The sequence below is a fragment of the Perognathus longimembris genome, chromosome 5, assembly GCF_023159225.1.
Source record: "Perognathus longimembris pacificus isolate PPM17 chromosome 5, ASM2315922v1, whole genome shotgun sequence".
Classification (NCBI taxonomy): Eukaryota; Metazoa; Chordata; class Mammalia; order Rodentia; family Heteromyidae; genus Perognathus; species Perognathus longimembris.
Window position 1 is genome coordinate 31,420,480 of NC_063165.1, and position 21,932 is coordinate 31,442,411.

The following is a 21,932-nucleotide window of genomic DNA, read 5'->3' on the forward strand; positions in this document are numbered from 1 at the left end:
TGAAGACCTTAGGATAAATTATCTACTTTACGTATAAAACTCCTGGCACAAAATAAACATTCAGTGAAATGTAAATATTATTAAATATCATCATCACTCTATTCATATAAGGGTAGAAACTAACTTAGCATTATGTCTACATCTCCATCTACGCCAAATAAAAGCTTTTGTTAAGCCTTAAATCTTTAATCTGATGATTTCACTTTGATGAAAAAGCACAAAACATCCAATATACCACTTAAAATGATCCATTTAAGAGATATCAAGAATGTTAGTTGTGCTTACCCCCCCCAAAAAAAACCACTCTGTCTTTAAATCATAAAGGATCACATATGTGCAAAAATACAAATAGCATCCTCAACACATACTTCAGTGTTTAGAAACCAAATGACTGAATCTTAGCATTTATCACTAGCACACTAAATTAAGTAAAATTTTACTGACTTTTTAAATTTAGTTATGTTTTGTTAAGGTAAAGTACAGAGGGGTTGCAGTTATATACATTAGGTAGTGAGTATATTTCTTGTCTAACTTGATACCCCCTCCTTATTTTTCTCCTACCTTCCCTCTTCCTCCCAGTCCTCCCCCACTTGTACAATTACTTTACAACATATGGTCTTGTATGTATTGCCGTTGCATTGCATTGCATTTTATCCTTTGTCTCAACATTTTAATGTTCCCCTTCCCTTCCCTAATTCAGACAGACATATTAAATACTCAGGGTACTAGAATCAAATACAGTGACAACAGGGGCTAAATCATCGGGAAGATGAACAGAGGAAAAAAGAAATAATTTCACAAAGTAAGTTGAAAATCATAATCTCAATGATAAACCACTTGCTCCCATATTTTGGAGGTCATTTCTCTTAGCTTCCTCTTATGTAATCATATGTTCATAGCTAATGATCTATTGTGATTTTTAAGACCATACAATTAGCAAACATTAAAAGCTTTGGAATTACTACTCTGTCAGTTTCCTCCATGTCACTGGATTCTCAGAAGTGAATCATTGCTTTGACTAAATCAATTTTGGTATTTATATGCATACTGACACATTTGCTAGGGCACATTGCTGGAATTATAATCATTAATTATTTTCAGTTTCAATCTTATCTTTGTGACAGTGTTCTGTAAGACTAAAACTATTCTAAAGCTTATGAACCCAAATCCTGTAAACAATCATTTCTAGGAATGGGTCCAGTTAGAGCTGTTGTGTCACAGAATTTTTTAAAACATCTCATTTGTAGCTTCACAATACCATATTATGAGTAAACACACAGATATCTCTTTGCTGTGACTATAGCAAGTAAGGCAAGTTAACTCCCTGTTTATGGCCGAGTCTGTTTCAGAATGAAGATTATTTTCTAATACTAAATGGTAGGCAGAGGATTGTCAAGAGAGGAAGTGAGTGGCAATAGAACAACAACAAAAAAAAATCCAGATTCTTATAGACTTTCCATTTGCCATGTTCTTGATGCCTATTAAAATTGTTTTACCATGATCCTTTCCTATATAGGCTCTCTATTAACTTGAATTCTCCTTTCTTAAAATTCAAAGTGAAAATATTGTGTAAGGATTATAATGTTATACTTGTCTTCAGTAGAAGATTTCAAAGGAGTTGTACTCACCAAAAAGCAATTTTTCATAAGCTAAACTGAAACCTGTATTGATGAATCTAAACTGAAACAGTTTTCCCTAAGACTCTGAGCCATTTGTAAATCAGTTCATCATAACAAAATGAACTGCTTAGTTGTTACTGTGTAGAGAAATAAAAACTAGCTATGTGTCCAAAACCTAGAACTCTCACTAAGAAAAAGCCATCTTTGTTTTCTGAATCAAAACTGGGGAGGGGGGAAATAGTTAGCTCAAGAACTCTAAGGATAACACAGCATTTTTGAAACTCAAAGCAAACCCTCATAAGGGGTTTACCCCTCTTCCCCCCTTCCTGCTTTCTGGGTGATTTCTGGTTGCAAAGAATGAAAGAAGACAGGAGACTAGAGAGAAGAGGACTAGTGAGCTGGGAAAAAAAAATGAAAAGAGGAATAGAGTGGTGAAGAGCAGGGAGCCACACCAAAGACTACAAGCTTGCCATTCCCCTTCCTCACCACTAACTCCAAACCAGATGGCTGCCAGATGGCACAATGCCAGTATTACTCATGGACATGTAATGTGAGCTATGTGGCATGAGACAGACCAAAAGTATTAAGAGAAACCATTAAAATGTCAACCGACCATTCAGTAGACAAGTGGGTCAACCAGTGAGTTCAGAGCACTTGTTGTGTGCTCAGGTTGCATAGAAACCTGGAGGAACAAGGCTGGAGGAAGCAAAAAGAGCAGAATATGGTGATGGCCAGGAAAGACTAAAAGAAATGGCTTAAAATCAAGGTAGATTCGTAATAAATTTATAATAAGTGTTCATTCCACTTGATACCTGGACTATTAAATTCAGAAATCCCTGGTTTAATTAGCTACTAGGCTTGATGAAGTACATTTTTTGAGCTGCAGAAAATTTTTTAAAGAAAGGTGTATCTATGAGAGCAAGGGCAAGGGAAAGTCAGGATGATGGCAGAAAAAGACAAAAAATACTGAAGAAAATCCACCTGTATTATAAAACCCCTGAAAATATTGCACTGGTTCTTTTTATGATGTAAATGATATGGTTGGCCTGGCTGTGCCCTTTGAGGCTTAATTCAAAGTGCAGCAGAAGTTTAAAAGGAAATGAGTAAAAAATTGACAATAGATGATAGGGAAAAAAAGGTCCATCACTAAAATACTGCGACCATAACCTGCTTTCAAAATCTTGCTTTTGAAAATTATTTTAATAACATACATTTAGTTTCCTGGTATTTAATTTTAGGGGACAGAGGAATTCTATTTTAAAGGGAACTTTGGTGTGTCGTCATATCTTCAATTTGTCTTAGATTAGTATATATCTAGAAGATCCTGGGGCATAAAAGACAGGAAGCATATCCATGAAGAAACAGAATTACAATGCCCCTCTCAGTCTCCTAAAATGCTTTTAAATAAGAATAAAATAATTATTTCCTATATGATATCTTGTAAAACATGTGCAGGTCTTCTTAACCAAAACATGATTTGGGATATAAAGAAACTAATTGAACTGTAAATGACAATAATGCACCCCTTAACCTAAGAGGAAATATTTTTAAATGTGCAAATAAAAGATAAAAATAACCTTTAGAGGCTCTACTGTTTGAGAAACTAGTAACAAGACGCTATACATTAACCATTGTGGGTAAAACAAATGGTTGTTAAAGGAAAATAGCTTCTTGTTTGGGCCCAAAGAATATTGAGAACATATATTCATGTTTGAGAAGTTATGATGAACAACAAATTAAAATTATTTAGTCCATCTCTTTACTGTGTTAGTGTGAACAAACATTTCTTCTGTCATGCTAGCTAGATGTAAATTGTTCAAGGTTACTAATGAACTAAGAAATGACCATCCATATCTTAGGATTTTTACCTCACCCATTTCTAGGGAAACAAAGTATAAATGACAATATCATTTATATCTTTATGAACCAGACAATAAAGTCCAGCTAGTATGGACACAGAACATTATACTGTCAATATTTGTAGAATAAAATCAATTAATCAAACACAATTTAAGGGGTCTTTATTTAGCAAAGGCTTTACAAAAGTCAGAAGCCAAGTGAAGGGAAAAATATTATAAATAGATGCCAGCTGAAATAGAAGTCATGTGTTCCTACAAAAGAAGCAAGAGCTGTGTGTTCACAGCTGTATTTAGAGAAATGGCTATTTGGGGGTAGTAGTCTTCTGTCTAATGAGGAACGAAGAAGAGGAAATGAATTTAAATTACAACCAAAGGAATTTAAGTTAGATGGAAAGATCTTATTGGCAGTAAAGGTTTTATAAACTCTGGGAAAGATTTCTAAGGAGGTTTTCAAATTCTCTATCTGGATGTATTTAAAAGAAGAAAGATACCTATCAGCCTGGAGTGGCTGAGGGAGAGAACTGCCTGGAATTTGCTTCCAGCTGAATTCTGTGAGTCCAGATTAATTTCTGACAGTGTTCAGGATGTCAAAGACAGTGAATGCTAGACAGTGGCAAGCAACATTGCCCCTTAAAAAAAAACTCAGCCAAAGTAATCATTTCCTTGGAAAATCAATTGGCATTTTGTGAGTTGGTTATAAGTGGAATGTACAATTATAATCCATTCTGGTTTTTATTTTCTTCTAAGCCTGGTTTCCAGTGGGAAGAAGGCTTCAGAAATCTCTCTGGCAGGCTGTACTCTGCTTAATACGTTTTCATTTTCCTTCTCCAGGCTGGTTACAATGAAATCTCTTATAGGGTAAGAGATAGAGAGAGAGAGAGAGAGAGAGAGAGAGAGAGAGAGAGAGAGAGAGAGAGAGAGAGAGAGAGAGAGAAAGAGAGAGAGAGAGACTTATATGGCAATACATGGGCCCTCAGAGTAGTTAGCTAGGAAGAAGATACCTTATCTCCTTGCTCAATTTCTCCACCACTTTCACCCTCCCCTCCTGTACCTTCCTGTGGGCTCCAGCAAGTTCTGTGACCTGCAAAATTCCCCCTTAGTTCCAACATAGAAACAGCGGCACGCAGTAACAGTTTGTACCAAAATCCTCTAATTTGTTGTCGTTCTCTGTTTACACAGCTGTGCATCTGTTTTCCCATTGTTTTTACTTCCCCAATTGTATGGCTTTTATTGTGAGCTCCTGGAGGAGAGGTATGGAGTCTGTTTCACTCTGCACAGCACTGCTGTGGGCATGTGGAGGTGGGCATCGTGTGGCTGCTGGACAGCACTGGCTCCTGGAATAACTGGATGTTCTAATAAACGACTGTGGATTAACCAAAGCTGTAGAGAGTGGACTCTATTTGTAGATGCTGTGTCATCCCTGGCCTTCTTAGAGCACAACAAAGCCATAATTATTGTTAGGAAATGGAGTCATGAAGGTCTTAGAATTAAAAAGAGCAGAAAGGGAACTCAGATCAACTTTAATGGAAAGTTGAAGAGAGATGCCATAGTAACCTGAGGAGAGTCAGGAGACAGGAGGCATAATGAGTGGCAGGGGTAGAGGGACTTACATCAGCGTAGTCTGTGTGGGCAGGGTCCCAGTAGCTGGAGGGTTCGAAGAGTTTCCTCAGGTTTATGGTTCAAGTCTGGCTCTGGACACCTGTTGTTTGAGCAAGTCCCCTGCCCCATCTGCTTGGAGGAATTCAAGTGCCTGTCACCTGGGAGTTGAGGGTGGGGAAGTGGACTTTCACATTTAGATGAAGAGTCTGGGCTGCAGACTGGGCTGGGGAATTTCAGGAAGGTCCTCTGGAGGGAGCATAACTTAGTGGGCCAAGCCATGGGAGCAATAATGAGCTATGAGAACAAAACAGGTTCTCATCCATTACTCTTAGTAATCATCAGGGTCCAATCAGCAACTGGAAAAGATGATACACCAGGGCCTGAAACGTACAGAAAACTTCCCTTGGCGTTAATCCCAATCTTGCTGGGGTGCTCAGTTCCAAGCATAGACAGTCAATACCAATGGCCATAAAAGAGTGTTCTCAGCACTCTTCAGAAAAGCTTATAATTTCTTAGTTGTCTTATTTGTGTTTTATTCTGTGGCAAAAAGAAGCTATGAAGCCAGCTTAACATGTCTTTCTTCTCACTAATCTCTTGAGAAACACCCACCAACTTTCTTTGGAGTCAGTCTTCCTCACTAACCCAAGATAAATCAATCCACATTTCTTTTTATTTGTAAAATTATTTTCAAGTAGTTGTACAAAGGAATTGCCATTTGATAAAGCAGTTTATAAATGCAGTGCATCTTGATAAATGTCATCTCATTCATCATTCTCCCTCATCTCCCAATAGCACTCCCACCCTCAGTTTTCTTAATTTTGTAGGACATACATTGAATTGTATGACTGCATTCCCCCTTCCACAGTTTTTGTTTCTCCCAAAATTCCCAATGCTTCTTCATCTCTAAGGATCTTCAAAGTCAGATTTCCAAAGGATAAAATGACAGATAAGTATCTTTCCCTCAGGGAAAGCAAAAGAAATGACATTTTGTTTAATTCAATAAATGTTTTCTAGGCACCAGTTATGAACCACTTACTCGTGTTGGCAAAAGAAAAGCAGAAAAAACAGACACTGTGTTTAAAATGTGTATGTGTATGTGTGTGTGTATGTGTCTGTGTGTATGTAAATGCATGTGTGTGTGTATATATATATATAAAGAGAAAATTTTCGTTGTTGGTCCTGAAGCTTGAACTCTGGACCTGGGCACTATCCCTGAGCTTCTGTGCCCAAAGCACATGCTCTACCCCTTGAGCTACAGCTTCACTTCTGGCTCCTTTTGTAGTTTACTGGCTTCAAACTGCAATCCTCAGATCTCAGCCTCCTGAGTAGCTAGGATTTCAGGCATGAGCCAGCCACTGGTGTCCAGCATGATTTAATATTATTAAGTGCTCTTCCATATAAGGAGGTTTCTTTATTGTGGAATTGTGCTGAAAATTAAATTATTTGCATTTAAAGTATATTTAGTAGCACAGAGTCTAGTACCTAGGCATCTTCAGTAAATAATAGGCTTCAATGCTGAGTTAGTGCTTCATTTACGGCATTTGACTTTGGATTATTGACATTACAGTATGGTTTGATTGTGGTGGGGAAGAGAGAATCATCACCATTAAATTATCTAAACCTGTCATATGAATCTCCTGACCAAAAGTGAAACCTGACTACAATTTGATGCCCAGAGTTTGATTAACTTTCAGGAACTTCAAGTTGCTTCACCTGTCTGTTGTTTTTGTAACTCTTCCCACTTCTAAACAATTCAAATGTCCAATAGAATCTTTGCCCAATTTGATAGCATTGCTCATCAGTTAGCATTTGTCATGTTCCAGAAAACTTCTATGTTTGGGTAATATAAAATACAGTGTCCCTTGCAAATCTTGAAACTGAACTCTGAAGTAATATCCTTAAGATGAGGCAGCACTTCTGTTTACAGATTCCTGATTCCCCAGTCTTTTCCCTCAACATTGTGTAAAAGAGCATTCTCTTCTATCTCACTGCCTTTTATTTTATTTATTGCATACTGACAAGGATTAATGGAAACAGGATAGATAGCACAATTAGCAAGAACACTAGCCTTAAGGATATGTTTAACAAATAAGCATTTCCTCTTCCTTCAAGAACTATAAGATTGGGGCTGGGAATATGGCCTAATGGCAAGAGAGCTTGCCTCATATACATGAAGTCCTGGGTTCAATTCCCCAGCACCACATACATAGAAAACGGCCAGAAGTGGCGCTGTGGCTCAAGTGGCAGAGTGCTAGCCTTGAGCAAAAGGAAGCCCTGAGTTCAAAGCCCAGGACTGGCAAAAAAAAAAAAAGAACTATAAGACTACAATCACATTATTTGTGGAAGAAACTTCGAATAAAGTATATATATATATATATATATGAGTCAATGTCTGACAGAACAGAACACTGTATACTTTCTAAAATGTAATGGCATGTTTATAATTGGAAGGTTGGAAAATCAGTTCAGATTTTTTTGGTGGGTTTTATAGAAATACATCTTATTCCTGTAGACACTTGTGATCCACTCATGAGTTTCTTGAGTCCCAGAATGAACCATATCATTGGCAACAGTTTAATTCTCATCTGCCCAATGCAGTAAAAAGCACCTCTCATTGTATATGTTTGTATTAAGCCAGTCCCAAAACACAAAAACATGTTTCAACACATTCAAAGCTAAAAAGGAAGTCCTTTTTACTAAAACTTGTTCCTATCCAGCAAATAATTACATGTTTAGTGGTAACAAAAATATAGATGGAAAATAAACATTCTTTATTTCAAAGCAAGAATCCTGTTGAATGGTGATAGAGCTTTTAAAATAACTGCTTTGACAAGAGATCTCTCGTCACACTCCTGAAGAAAAAGCTTTATACTGTTGTGATTTGTTTGTGAGTTTTCTTTTTCACAATTGAAGCCAGGTACTTTACTCTAATCAGAACCATCAAAGCCTTTTTAAATGTCCATAGAGTTTATAATTTCTGACTTTTTCAAAATAATCTCAAGTGTTTCTTTTGCCCTGATAAGTTCTGCATTTCAGAAGTACAAAAAGTGTTTATTTATAAGGAGCCTAGCAAGTATTTACAGAACACCTACCATGTGGTAGACCTGATTCTGGTTGCAAGGGTGTTGAGAAAGAAGCAAATTTCTTGCTCTCAATCATGGATATGAGAAAGAACAGGATTAGAGTTGAGGCAGACTAAATGTAAGATGTCTAAATACCCTTGTCTCAGACCTATAATCCTATCAAAAGGCTGAAAACTGAAGGATCATGCCTCAAGGTCAGACTCTGGACAGAAAAGTTCACTAGGTTCTGTCTCCAAAATAACCAGGAGAAAGCAAGGCCACAGGTTTGGCTCCAGTGTTAGAGTCAGCTTAGCCAATGTGAGGACCTAAGTTCAAACCCTAGTTCCACCCTCCTTCGCCCCCGAAAAGTTTAACTACATAAAGAAAACATAACTGCTACTCTAGAATGAAAAGAATATGAGATGTATGAACATGAATGTTTGGTTTTAGAATGATGGTTAAGGAAGGTATTGAGGAAGTGATGTTCGAGTTTGAGATTTAAATAGTGAAGTGTTCACCTACTTAGTGTTGGGAAGGAAGATCAATCCAGGCAGACAAAGTGCAAAGGACTAAAAGGGAAGTGTAGCACTATGATATTGAGAAGAAGACCAGTATGGCTGGAAAGTACAGAACAAGGACAAGGACAGGAAAGTAGAACAGGAATCTTGTGGGGTACATATACCAAAAAAACATTTAGACTCCTTCTTAGTGTTAGGAGGAGTTACTAGGTATAATAGGTTGAGATAGTTAAGCAGGAAACTTAGATGAGCTGTTGTGGGGAAAGAGAGGATGGATATATTTTTTAGTACAATTGGAGCCTTCAAAAGATTATAGGTAAGGAAGCTGACCATTTGTTTTGCTTAATGGTGTGTGTGTGTGCACGCGCGCGCGTGCCAGCCCTGAAGCTTAAACTTAGTGTGAGCACTGTCCCTTAGGTTTTGTTTTGTTTTTTTTTTTCGTTTTTTTTTTTTGTGATTCATTGGAGGTAAGAGTCTCACCAACTTTCCTGCAAGGGCTGGTTTTGAACCATGATCCTCAGATCTCAGCCTCCAGAGCAGCTAGGATAACTGCCATAAGCCACCAATGCCTGTCTTTGGGTTTTTTTTGTTTTCTGAATTTCTAACAGTTGATTATGGTAAGGGAAATAAAAAGGGAACAAAAGGGCTGGGAATATGGCCTAGTGGCAAGAGTGCTTGCCTTGTATACATGAAGTCCTGGGTTCGATTCCCTAGCACCACATATATAGAAAATGGCCAGAAGTGGTGCTGTGGCTCAAGTGGCAGAGTGCTAGCTTTGAGCAAAAAAGAAGCCAGGGACAGTGCTCAGGCCCTGAGTCCAAGGCCCAGGACTGGCCAAAAAAAAAAAAAAAAAAAACAGGAGCAAAAGTAGAACTTTAAGTGAGTTTAGAAAGTGCTGTGAATTTGAATATAGATCTTAGAAATGGTGTCCTTAGACTGTAACAGACAAATGTACTGGGAAACTGTTACAGTTATTACTTAAAAATGCTAAACTTCATGAAACTATTAACATTATTGCTTATAAAAGTGTATACTTATGTACTCATTACTCAGCCTAATGCAATAGGTACTTAGCCCAATTTTTCTTACATGAAAACCAGAAAGTCTAATAATCTTGCTGAAATTTGATAAATCAGACTTCCAAATATCCAGCAGAAATATATGGAAAATCCAGGATTCAAAGCTAAGTTCATATTGGCTCCAAAACCTGTATTTTTATACTCTCGTGTGTTGTGCCTAGGTCAGAATTAACAAATAAAGTATCTTAAAGTTTTCATGCTAAATAATAATCCTCTGACAATAATGATAAAATATATTTTTAAAATAAATAAATACATCATAATCTGTAATATAGAATATATAAATTTTAAGAATGTATTGATTGATATTTAACTTTTCCATAATTTTGTTACAATGAATAGAACTTTGGTGAAGATTTTTTTTTATTATTTTACCTTCTTTAGCTGAATTCCAGGATTCCTAGAACCATCAGAAAATACTGATTTTTAAGTACAAATACTGTGGTTGCATTAATTTAACTTAATCCTTAATGGTTTTCATTCTTAAATTTCCATCCATGACACATTTGAAAATTTATCTATTAAGTGTATTTTGTTTTTTTGTTTTGTTTTTTGTTTTTTTTGCCAGTCCTGGGGCTTGGACTCTGGGCCTGAGCACTGTCCCTGGCTTCTTTTTGCTCAAGGCTAGCACTCTGCCACTTGAGCCACAGCACCACTTCTGGCCATTTTCTGTATATGTGGTGCTGGGGAATCGAACCCAGGGCCTCATGTATATGAGGCAGACACTTTTGCCACTAGGCCATATCCCCAGCCCCTATTAAGTGTATTTTGAATCACAACTTTAGTTGTGAGTGAGGGGAGAGTACAGTCATAAATTTAATGATTAGCCTATGAAACTAAGAAAATTGAGAGGAGGTACTGAGTTGAGAGGGATGGAGGAGAATGATGAAAGGGACGACATCAATCGTGATGTATTGTACTTATAAACTGATTTATTGAATGGGGACTCATTTGTACAACTACTTAAAGATAAAAACATAATTATTTTAATACTTTTAAAGTTTTTGATTAGTAACAATTATAAAAATACTTTTCTGGTCATAAAGAGGAAAGAACCCCTTTGAAGCACATGTGGCAAAGAATAAATGTTAAATGACGCTGCCAATCACATAGTCTAAAAATAGCAAATGACATTTCTCCTGTTTATTTTCTGTACTTGCAACATCGCATTTCAAAAATACATCTACCTAGGTGTGAATGTGTGAGAGGTGTTTAGATAGAAGTAAAATGAATTTTATATGTAACATATATACATATGTATGTAATGTATGTTCAGTATTTCTATTCATTCTGTGTATCATTTTTCTCTTCTGTTTTTGCTGCAACTAGAAAAAAGAGGCAATAAACATTACAAAAAAAAATTGCTATCTCATATAGTTAGTCCCATGGTAGTAAAGACTGTATCCAGTTTATTTTCAATTGTCTGTTTCCGAGACTAAAAATCATGCCTTACACTTAGTAATTCTTCAATAAATCGTGATTAAACAATAAATAAAGAATGATAGACTGAAATGTATTTTCATCCTGTTTCTAATATTAAGTCAGACTGTGGAGAGCTTCTTTTTTCCTGGAGGCAACTGTGCTTGTGACATGCAAATCTTCTACATGGAGTCAATGCCATACATGTAGTAAGCTGGAAAGGCAAGCTCTTGAGTCCACTACTGTTGCTGAATTTTATTACTAGTGAAAATCAGATTGTATAGATTTCCAGAGACAGAAAAGTCTGAAACCACCAATGGCTAACTCAAACTTCATTTATATCTAATTTTCCAAAAGTTGAAGCAAAGTTCAAAACATTTCTGGACCATTGGAGACTGAACAAACATTGTGCAGACTCTCTTTATAGTGAGGCCACATGTCAGAAGCTAGATGGTATATTGGAGACACTATGGTTCAATAAATATTCAGTAATCAAGTCTCTGTGAAAAACACTATAACAAAGTGTCTTTAGTAGGTCAAACAGAGTTAAATTTCTGAAATGCAGATTAAGTAGAGATAAATTTTGTATGACTTATGAGTCTAGATGATAGAGGCTTTACAAATTATATTCAACGAGTTAGAGCATATCAAAATCCCCAACAAAATCTAAAAATAAAAAGGCTTTTGTTTGTTGTCAAATAAAAAAATCAGTTATAATTTGATAAATAACTAAGAATAAAGAATAAATAAAGAAGAATAAATAAATAAGGGTCTTGGAATATGACTTAGAGGTAAAGTGCTTGCCTTGCATGCATGAAGCCCTGGGTTCAATTCCTCAGCACCATATAAAAAAACCAGTAGTGGCACTGTGGCTCAAGTGGTAGAGTGTTAGCCTTGAGCAAAAAAGCCAGGGGCAGGGCTCAGGCCCTGAGTCCAAGCCCCAGGACTGGCATAAATAAATAAATAAAATGAGTAAGTAGATAAATAAATAAATAAAACTCAGAAACTTTGTATACAAATTGAATGAAAAGTGTATTGCTCAGAATTTGCTTTTCTTATATAAAACTTTTCTCCTTAACCTAACTTGTACATTTTCTTAACTTTTCTTTTATCATTTCCTCATAATTTGCTTCCTCTATCACAAATCCCTCAATCTTTTGTAAATTATGTCAAATATATAGATTAATGGAAACTGAATTGTTGAAAATTAAATATCTACTATAACCATGGAGAAAAATGAAGATAAACTATGCATTGTCTATTTGGACAAAAACCACATACAAAACTTGTATTAGACAAACATTTAAAAGAAGGAAAAATAATATTTTGGCTCCTCCTTTCTGAAGTTTTAATCTATGGTCCCTAAATCCTGCTACCTTGTACCAATAGTGGCTTAGTACACCAAGGTAGGAATGGTTGGTGGAAGAGACCTACTCCCCACATGGCAGCCAAAAGCAAAAAGTTATAGTAGAGGCCAAGGCCTCAGTATTCCCTCTGAGGCACTTCTCCAATGACCTAACTTCCTTCCACAAAGCCGCACCTCTTACAGGTTCTACTATCTCCCAAGGGCACCATAAACTGGCAATCAAGCCTTTAATTCATGGGCCTTTGGGAGACATTCCAGATCACAGCTGTAACAATATATGTGTGAAAATAAATAAATACATACTTGATGACATAAAACAAACTCATGCACTCGGAATTAACGTATAAACAATCTCTATTTCCCCTTAGTTTTGGTTTTAACAATAGTACTTTTCATTGAATTGTGCATTTGCACCTCTACTCTTATGTAATTCCTTCTATGAGCCAATAACAACACATTTTGATAACAATTTTGCTTCTCATAGTCTTCCCAACTAAGTAAAGTTGTCCTCTTTTATTCTACTTCAGAACCTGTTTTGGAAGTGGAGCAACATCCTGTGAAGACACAGAAAAGTAGCCCCAAGGGTGCCACGGGAAGGCACAAGAAAGGACACTGCTCCTCAATTCTATAAGCCAGCCAAGTCTAAATGTAAGTATGGGAAAGTGATGGAAGGGCAGGGGCCTGATTCAGGGGTGGTCAACAGGTGAAGCAACCAATTACTGTCCAGGAACACATGGGCAATTGGCAGACAGATGCCTAACCTGCTTGCAAGTGCTAGCATCCTCTCATCTATCCTATCTACACTGCTGCAAAGGACTTGAGACCATGGCGAATACAAGGTTTTTAAATTCCCTATAGTAAAATACAGAGAGTGATCTTAGCTGATTTTTGAGTCCAATCATGTTGAACTAGGGTCTTAAAATAATCATTTCCATAGGTACTCAAGTGTTCACCAGATGCTAGCAGCTATATTTTGCAGAGGAAAATTGCTAACTTAAGCTTCTTTTCATGATTCAGCAGAGGACATTAAGTAATAAAAGATCTGGAGATTTGTAAAATAAATAATTCCAGTGCAAATGGGAAAATTAAAATAATCTTATCATCTCCCAGACATGTCTATATGTGTTTTTCTACCATTATCATATTTCTCTTAATTGAGCCAATATTTTTTTCCAAGTGATATTTTATAGTTTAAAGTTATAAGCTGTAATGAAGAAATGATTCCTTTCAGATGACTGAACTGATATGTACTAAATTTTCCTAAAGACAATCTAGGATGTATAAAACAGAGCATGATATAATAAATATGGTTTCATTCACATTTGATATTGAATATATCCACAGTGAAAACTATTAACAGAAGGCCAGAATCTCTTTTATTCTTTAATTGATGCCTCAGTAGATGCAATAAAAAATATAAAGTACGTCATTAACTTTTGAACTTCAATGGAAAAATAAGCCACAACATACCATCCATTTCTAACAAGTAGACATTATCTCATAGTAGCCACAGCCATCCTATGCTTGTGACTATTGCCTGGTCTTAAGTGTGACTTTTGGAAACGGAGCTCAATAATTCCTACTATATAATAGTACAATGGCTTTTATGGTCTATTTAACTTTATTCTACAATTGAAAAAATGAATTGTGAGAATACCTCAGATTTGTATGCACTTGCTGAATACCCCTAAGCAAATCTAAACAAGCCCAGCATCTGTCCTGACAAATCCTCATCCATGGACACATCCTGTCTAGAAGGAATCCATTCAGAATTCCTGAAAAAATGCAAATACACTAATGATTTTACTAGGGTATTATACTTTTAATGTAAGTACCACTAATTATTTTGGCCAGATGCCACCAAAGCCATATGCTCTTCAAATAAGACATTTCTAATTTAAAATGATTGTATATTTTTTAATGCATGCTTATGTAAGAAACAACTTCTCAAACTGATTGAAGATTTTGGAGAAACTAACATGGCTTACATTCACAATGTCAGAAAAAAAAGCAGCCAAACAATCTAAAGAAACTGCAGTCGTTGCAACCAATGACAGTCTCAGTTTCTAGATTTTTCTAACAAAGTCTTGTGGCCCAGGGTATTGATGAACTTACCCTGTTAAAAAAAAAAATCCAGCAAAAATGTTAAACTAAATCATTAAAAAATTGTAGAAATTGGCTATTGTAGGCAAAACAGAAGAATTTCTTATAAACTTATGGTGGAAATATAAAAATACATTTTATTGGACTTTTAAAAATTAAGCTCTTCCTTTTCGAACTAAGACACAAAAGCAATAAAATGTAAAGGTTGCTCAATAAACTATTTCATTCAATTAGCAATGACTCAGCAAGTGAAAATTAAAATTACGTTTATTTAATATGGTCATTAATTCAGGCAGTCCTAAGGCTTAAACATGATAGTTTTCTAATGAAAGTAGCCAGCTGAAAGTTATTTTAAACAACTTTGATTTATGAAAAAAGACCTTATTGAGTATATACATCTTTTTCTATGAAAATGAACTTGGCTAATGCTAATTTCATATAACATAAAACGCTAAATAATTTATGCATTTTAATTTCTGTATAGATGTTATTATGCACAAATGTTGAAAAAAAGCAAAAATGTAAAATTTAATACCATGGCAGAAATACAATTAGGGAAATGGGAACAGATCATGATAGCAAATACTCTATGTGCCCTCCAAAAATACAGACTATAGCTATCTAATTTTCCTTTAAATAATCTATAATTTTACTCCAGATCATCTCTTTTTCACTTTTGAAAAATATGCATTACTGATTCATGTCTCATAAGGCATTTTGGTAGATAGATTCCATGTGTTCTTCAAGTAAAGTTACTTTCATATCTAAATGACAATTATCATACATACTTTTAAATCTATTAAAAATTTATCTTTAATAAAATTATCCTAGATAATTTAAATTTCAGTCTGACCATTAAATACCTAAAGTACTTTGTACAAAGAAACAGTAAATAAAACGTGTTGAACAGTCTTCTTCACTCTTTCTGTTCAACATTAATATGCCTTTTGGATTCACACTACAGAAATGGTGTCTCACACATGGGAACTAATGAGCTACATCTGTAACCAAAAATATCCATGGAAAACCTGCTGAATTGATCCATATCTGTTTTATTAATCAAGCTCACTACAGAAGGACTTTCTTGTGGTTGTCCTATATTTTGGAGATAGAGTAGAGAAACCACAGTTCAATTGAAAAGTTGTTTGAAACTTTGAACAACATGGGGTTTTATACTATATGACAGCCATAACGTCGAATACTTGATGGCTGTAATTCTGAGTATATAAGTGTATAAATATCCTTATGTATAATTTTACTGTAGAACATTATAACAGTGGCCAAAAAGATCATAACTATTCAATATGGAATTTACTTCTTAATGCCACTCTCTTATTTCCTCAATATTTTTAAATAAAAAGACTCTTTAAAATGTTTTTTTAAAAAAATACACTAGCTTGGTATGAAAGCCTTTAGCTTTTACAGATGGCTGAAAGTCAGAAGCCCCAAAGTTATCCTTGATTCTCCTACCAATTTGGAATGTGGCCTTGGGCAAGTCATGAGAGCAAATCTACAATAAAAGAAGTAATAATGTCTTACATGTGTACCATGCTTTATGATCTAACAGAGAACTTTAACATACAGTATCTTATTTAATCTTACCCCCAGCCTTCTGAGAGTATGGTAGTTATTAAAATTTACCATTACAAAAAGCAGGAATTTCAAACCCAAAGAAACTAAATCAGTTTGGGTAGTCACATCAAATGTCAGAACCAGGAAACAGACATAGTCTAAGATTTCAGTCAAGTCTTTGTCTCTCTTCTATTTCATATTACTGCTTTCTAGTGCAAAGTATGATCAACTAGCATAGCACTCACTGTCCAACATGGCAGTCTCTAGACACATGTTAATTATTAAGCACTTCAAATAAGGTCAGTATTCACTGAAATGTACTGTAAGTATAAGATGCGTACCAAATCTCTAAGATATGGAATGAAAAAAATTGTAAAATAGCTGAGTAATGCCTTTTGTGTTGACTTACCTGTTACCATAACTTTAATTTCCTGAGATAAAATTAATTAATATATTAATAAGTGCAGTACAACAAAATTAATTTTATCTATTCATTTTTAATCTTTTAATATATCTACTAGAAACCATAAAATTAAGTACAGCATGATGCTTGGCTCAAAAATTCCATTGCTCAGGGTCCACAGTACTGATTCACATTACTGGGCTTCTTTATGCACCTGTCTTGATGTGATTGATAGAATTTCCTAAGATACTATCTGAGTGTAATGGAGATTAACATAAGATTCAACCATTCTCATGCATCTTCCATATTTAGGGAAAAAAGCCATGCTGTATTACTTAATGGCTCATGGCTGGTATGCTCATTCCTTAAATGAGTTCATGCTTAATGCTTGAAGCTTCGAAGTAAAAATGCCATGGAAAGAGCCATAAATTATATTTATGGCCCTATAACTCTGATTATTTTTTAAAAGAATATGTTTCTGAGGAACATTATGAGTGAATAAGATGTTAGACTGTTCGATTAATATGTGCAATATAAAAGAATAATTATATGTAAATTTGTTATCCAATAAATTTTACACTATCAACTTTTAAGGTATTTCACAGATAATCTCAGAAGTAGTTTATTCATATTTTTAATGATCTAACTAAAAATGCTCAAGAAAAAATAAGCTAATACATATATATGGAGAGAGAGAGAGAGAACATTTTCTAAAGTGTGTCTCTTCTACCTAAAAGCAAACATATCCTTAAGCATTTCTGATGACATCTACTTGTAACTTGTCTTAGTATTAGCCCTAAAATGTCTAAACTGTCATGTGGAATAAATTAATATAAACACAGCTTTGAGCTGGACAAAGTCTTAGTGATCCTAAACAATAAAAGATAAAACTGCATTAAGGATCTCACTTAGAAATTCATGGAGAAATATTTGATCTGATAACTTCTTTTACAAAGACAACACTAAAAATGCTTACTACAAAGAAAACTCAGATGAGTTCTTTGTACCCTTATCATTGAATCACAAGTCCACAGGCCATTAGAGTCGAAAAGAGCCTTCTACATCTCCCCATCCAGGACAAATATTTTGCAGATGCAACAAGCACAAAGTCGAAAAATAATTTTCCCAGGAAAAAATTAAGTCACTCAAAAATATCTCCAATGAATTGTGGGCCTTCTAGAAGCTCAACTAGGAAGAACCAGGCACAGTATTTTGAACCATAGTAGAACTTTAATGGCATATTTGAATCTTTAGTTTGGTTTATGGGTACTCCTGCTCAGAGAAGGAAAGATGTTTATATTGATATGAGAACAAATTCACAGTGAATCCTTGTAAAATAAAAACCAAAAATAACAAAGCTGGCGATTTTAGACAAGGTCGTTCACTCATTACTCAGCTTCCTTTCTTCCGTGAGTCAACTAATTGAAATGAGCATTCTTTCCCACTTTTCCAACATAATACATCTCTGGTCATGAGAAAGGCACGACTTCTAAAGTTGCTAAAAGTTGGAAAAATAACAGGACACATTTCATTTCTTACGTTTAGAAACAAAAGAAACGATGCCAAAATCCTCTTGGTTTTATGTATTGCTGGAAAACATGCCTATAAAATTATATGTATCAAATATATATTCATCCTACATACTTTACATTAGAGAGGTTGTCCTTAAAGAAGTAAACATTAACATTCTTTTTCTAAGTTCAGTATCAAAGAAATGAAAATAGCAGCATTTGATTTTAAAGAAAATAGAACAGTATATACATGCCCATTGTCATCTGTCAACTAAAAATGAGTAGATGTACACAAAGCTGCCTAGGGACGAAGTCATCCCATCATAGGTGTTAAATGCTTAGTACACGTACTTGAATGCATACGAACTACGCCATAAGTACCAGCCAAAAGTAGTAGTCATTGTAAGAGTGTAGTGTGTGTCTAACCTAACTCCTCTACTACCTCCTTCCTCAGGAACAAAACTCCCTATTCTCCATGCTGAGTTCATGAGCCCTGCATCTTATATGCACTGATGCCTCTTTCCAAAAGGCCTTCCCTTATTTCCTCCTCTGGTAAACTACTTACATCCAAAAGGTAGCTCTGAACTTCTTTCTTCTTGCCCAAATTCCCTAATCACTAGTTGTATTCACTTAAAATCACACTTGAGATGTCTCTTTCTGACTTGATTCTTCCTTATTCCAACATGCACGCGCACGCGCACACACACACTTATGCACACACATTAGATTACAAGGAAATTCATCATACTTAATTTTATATCCCTATAGAAGTGTTTATTTAAGCTGGGCATGAGTGGCTCACACCTGTAATCCTAGCTACTCAGGAGGATGAGATCTAAGAATTGCAGTTCAAAGCCAGCCCAGGCAAAAAAGTCCATGACACACTTATCTCCAATTAACAACCAGAAAACCAGAAGTGGAGCTATGGCTCAAAGTAGTAGAATTCCAGCCTTAAGCTGAAAGAGATCAGGGACAGTGGCCAGGCCCAGAGTTCAAGTCCCATGACCAACAGAAGGACTGACAAAAAAAAAAAAAAAGAAGTGTTATTGAACCAAACAACCAAATTCATGTATAAATGAATGAATAAATGATTTTGTTCATCAATATAGAATTTAGGTTTCAGTAGTTATGGGAAGGTCTGGGACAGGGAAACTTAACAGCCCTGAAGCTTGGCTCTAGCACAAGCCACTGCTGTGACTTTCAATCATTTTTTAGTGGTGTCTGGTTTACTTATTCCAATGAGTCATTTATCTTCTCTGGATGTCAGATTTCTTCTTGGCAAAATAAAGGTGCTGGTCAAAATGTTCTCTAAGTGCTCTCTTTCTTCTAGTGGCAACATTTACATGCTGCTTAACATTGGTTTGTTACAGCGGTTCTCAAACTTTAGCAGGCATCAGAATCATCTACAGAGTTCAAACACCAACATTCTGGTTAGCAGACTGATGGGGCCCATGAGTTTATGTTTTATAACAAGCTCCCAAGTCATACTGAGACTGCTGCTGGGAAGTCTTTCAGAACCACTGACAGATTTCTGCAGAGGATTCTGAACATTTGTCTTTGCCTAGTCTAGAATACTTGATACGCACATTCACAATGAAGTATAGACAAGTAAGCCCAGGTTTCTGTAAGACTGATATCAGAAAGAATGGCATATATAGGTGAGGTAAAGAGCAGATACATAGGGTAAGCTTCGTGTACTATAGTTTTATTGAAGGCTCACCTTGTGGAAAAGGAAAGCCTGAATTCAAAGCTACTAGACACAGAAAACACTAAAGGTTGCCGGTGGTTTTTATAGCTCACTATTGCCATCTAGTGACATCTCTGAAATATTGCATTGATTAACTACAGAATAAAATTATGCTTTTATTTAGAAGTTGCTTTTCTAAAACAAAACTAAGTGCAAGATAAGAATCCCTAAGAATAATGCGTTCTTGCCTCATCTATATTTCATCTCAATAATGTAAAAATAAGCACAGAGGACTTACTATGGACTAGGCACTAATCTATGCTTCATTGTATGCCCAAATATTCACAGGCTCAAGTGGGAAAGTGCTAGCCCAAAGCAAAATAGCTAAGGGACAGTGCCCAGGTCCCAAGTTCAAGCACTAGGATAGCTCCACTCCTCCAGAAAAGGAGAGGTTGCTCCTAGGGTTGTCAGGCCGGGAATGACAGAGCTAAAACTAATTACATTTTCTGTACACTACAGATACTACACTAGCCAGTCTCTCTTACATAGATGTGTGTGTGTGTGTGCGTGTGTGTGTGTAATTCCAACATTCCTCAGCAAGTCAATGGAGAAAGAAAATGTGACATATACACATAGAATAATATTATTCATATTGTCACTGTAACTCCTCTGGGGTATGGGGGGTTGCAGCAGAGGTAAGAGTAGAAGCAGAGAATTAAGGGGCTTTTACAGAGTTAGAGGCAAACATTGTTGATGCCTTGCTGATAGTGCCTTGGAGTACGTTTTTATGAGAGAAGCCATAAGTCTTGCAAATGGATCAGATGTATGAAAAGTGGAGATACCAAGAATGATCCTGATTTTGTGTTTCAGCAAATAAGGCAGTAATAATGCCATGTACAAGGCAGGGTAGCCTGAGATGGATTCATTTTATGAAATTTTAACAACCTTCTAAATATAGCAGATGATTGGATTTCAAAATTCCTTTTTGAAAGTGAAAGAAAATTTTAATCCAAGATCTTTAGGCAGGGAATGGTGGCTCATGTCTGTAATCCAGCTATGTGGAAGACGTAGATCAGGAGATTAACGTTCAAGGATATCACAACCAAAAATTATCAAGACCTTATCTCAGCAAAGTAGCTATGCTTGATGGCACACCAAGAAGAATAATGTGCTCTCTAATACAACATACTGTGTTTACAGTTATGTGGAATGCATAGATTAGATTTTGGACCTGGGGAAAAACAAGAAACCTTATCCAGAAAAACAACTAAGGTAAAACAAGACTTGAGGTGTCGCTCGAGTGTTAGAGCATTCCCCTGAATGTGTCAGACCCTGGATTCAAACCCCAATACCACAAAAAGAAGTGTCACCACACTTTCTTAAAATAGAAATCATGTAGACAGTAACATGCTTTATCTACATAACATCCCACTGTGAGATACAATCTTGAACCAAACCATGAGCCTCCTAGGGGATGTTTCTCTAGATATTCATTTGTTAAATAGTTTCAAAGACTTATAACCAGGAAATGTATAATAAATCATGCCTCCTATCTAAGTATATATTTACAAATGTGCATAATCAAAGAAGTAAAAGTAAGAAGGCCATGGCTTAGTTTAAAAGAATCTCAAATATGTGCCCATTTATTATATTCTTGAGCAAGAAATGTTACAGTAGAAATGGGAAAGAAATGTACCTGGTTTGTGAGCCAGGGACTTTTTCTTTGAGAACCAGGTTCTTGAACTTCCAGGCAGCTTAATAGTGCTGAATTTGGCCGCAAAGATTTAGAGACAGTGTTATCACATTACTCCATGCATGAGTGATAAGAACAAGACAACACTTTGTGAGTATAGAAACTGAACCCACAACACCAATCAAGAAAAAAGCCAACACTCTATAACTAGTATTAAAGACACGCTGAGAAATGATTTACATATACAGAGAGCACACTGAATGACCAACAAATTCCCAGGAAATATGCATTCTTCATTCACCCACACTTGTACATAGAATGACTCCTTCATAGTATTTTACTTCTCTAATAGATAGTAATTAGTTAAAATCATTTTTGTTACTCAGAAATACAAACTGTATCAAGATAGAAGAGAATGCCCTGTCTTCTTTAGTTTTATTCC

General features: G+C 35.7%; 1 protein-coding gene across 2 annotated transcripts in view; it reads left to right on the forward strand.

The window, feature by feature from the left end:
- The window catches only part of Col8a1 (collagen type VIII alpha 1 chain), a 122,113-nt gene that overhangs the window by 59,815 nt on the left and 40,366 nt on the right, over nt 1-21,932 (forward strand). For both annotated transcript variants that reach the window (XM_048346488.1, XM_048346489.1), the window contains exon 2: nt 13,049-13,169. The gene's annotated coding sequence lies outside the window, so the exon portion shown is untranslated. The remainder of the gene's footprint in view (nt 1-13,048; nt 13,170-21,932) is intronic.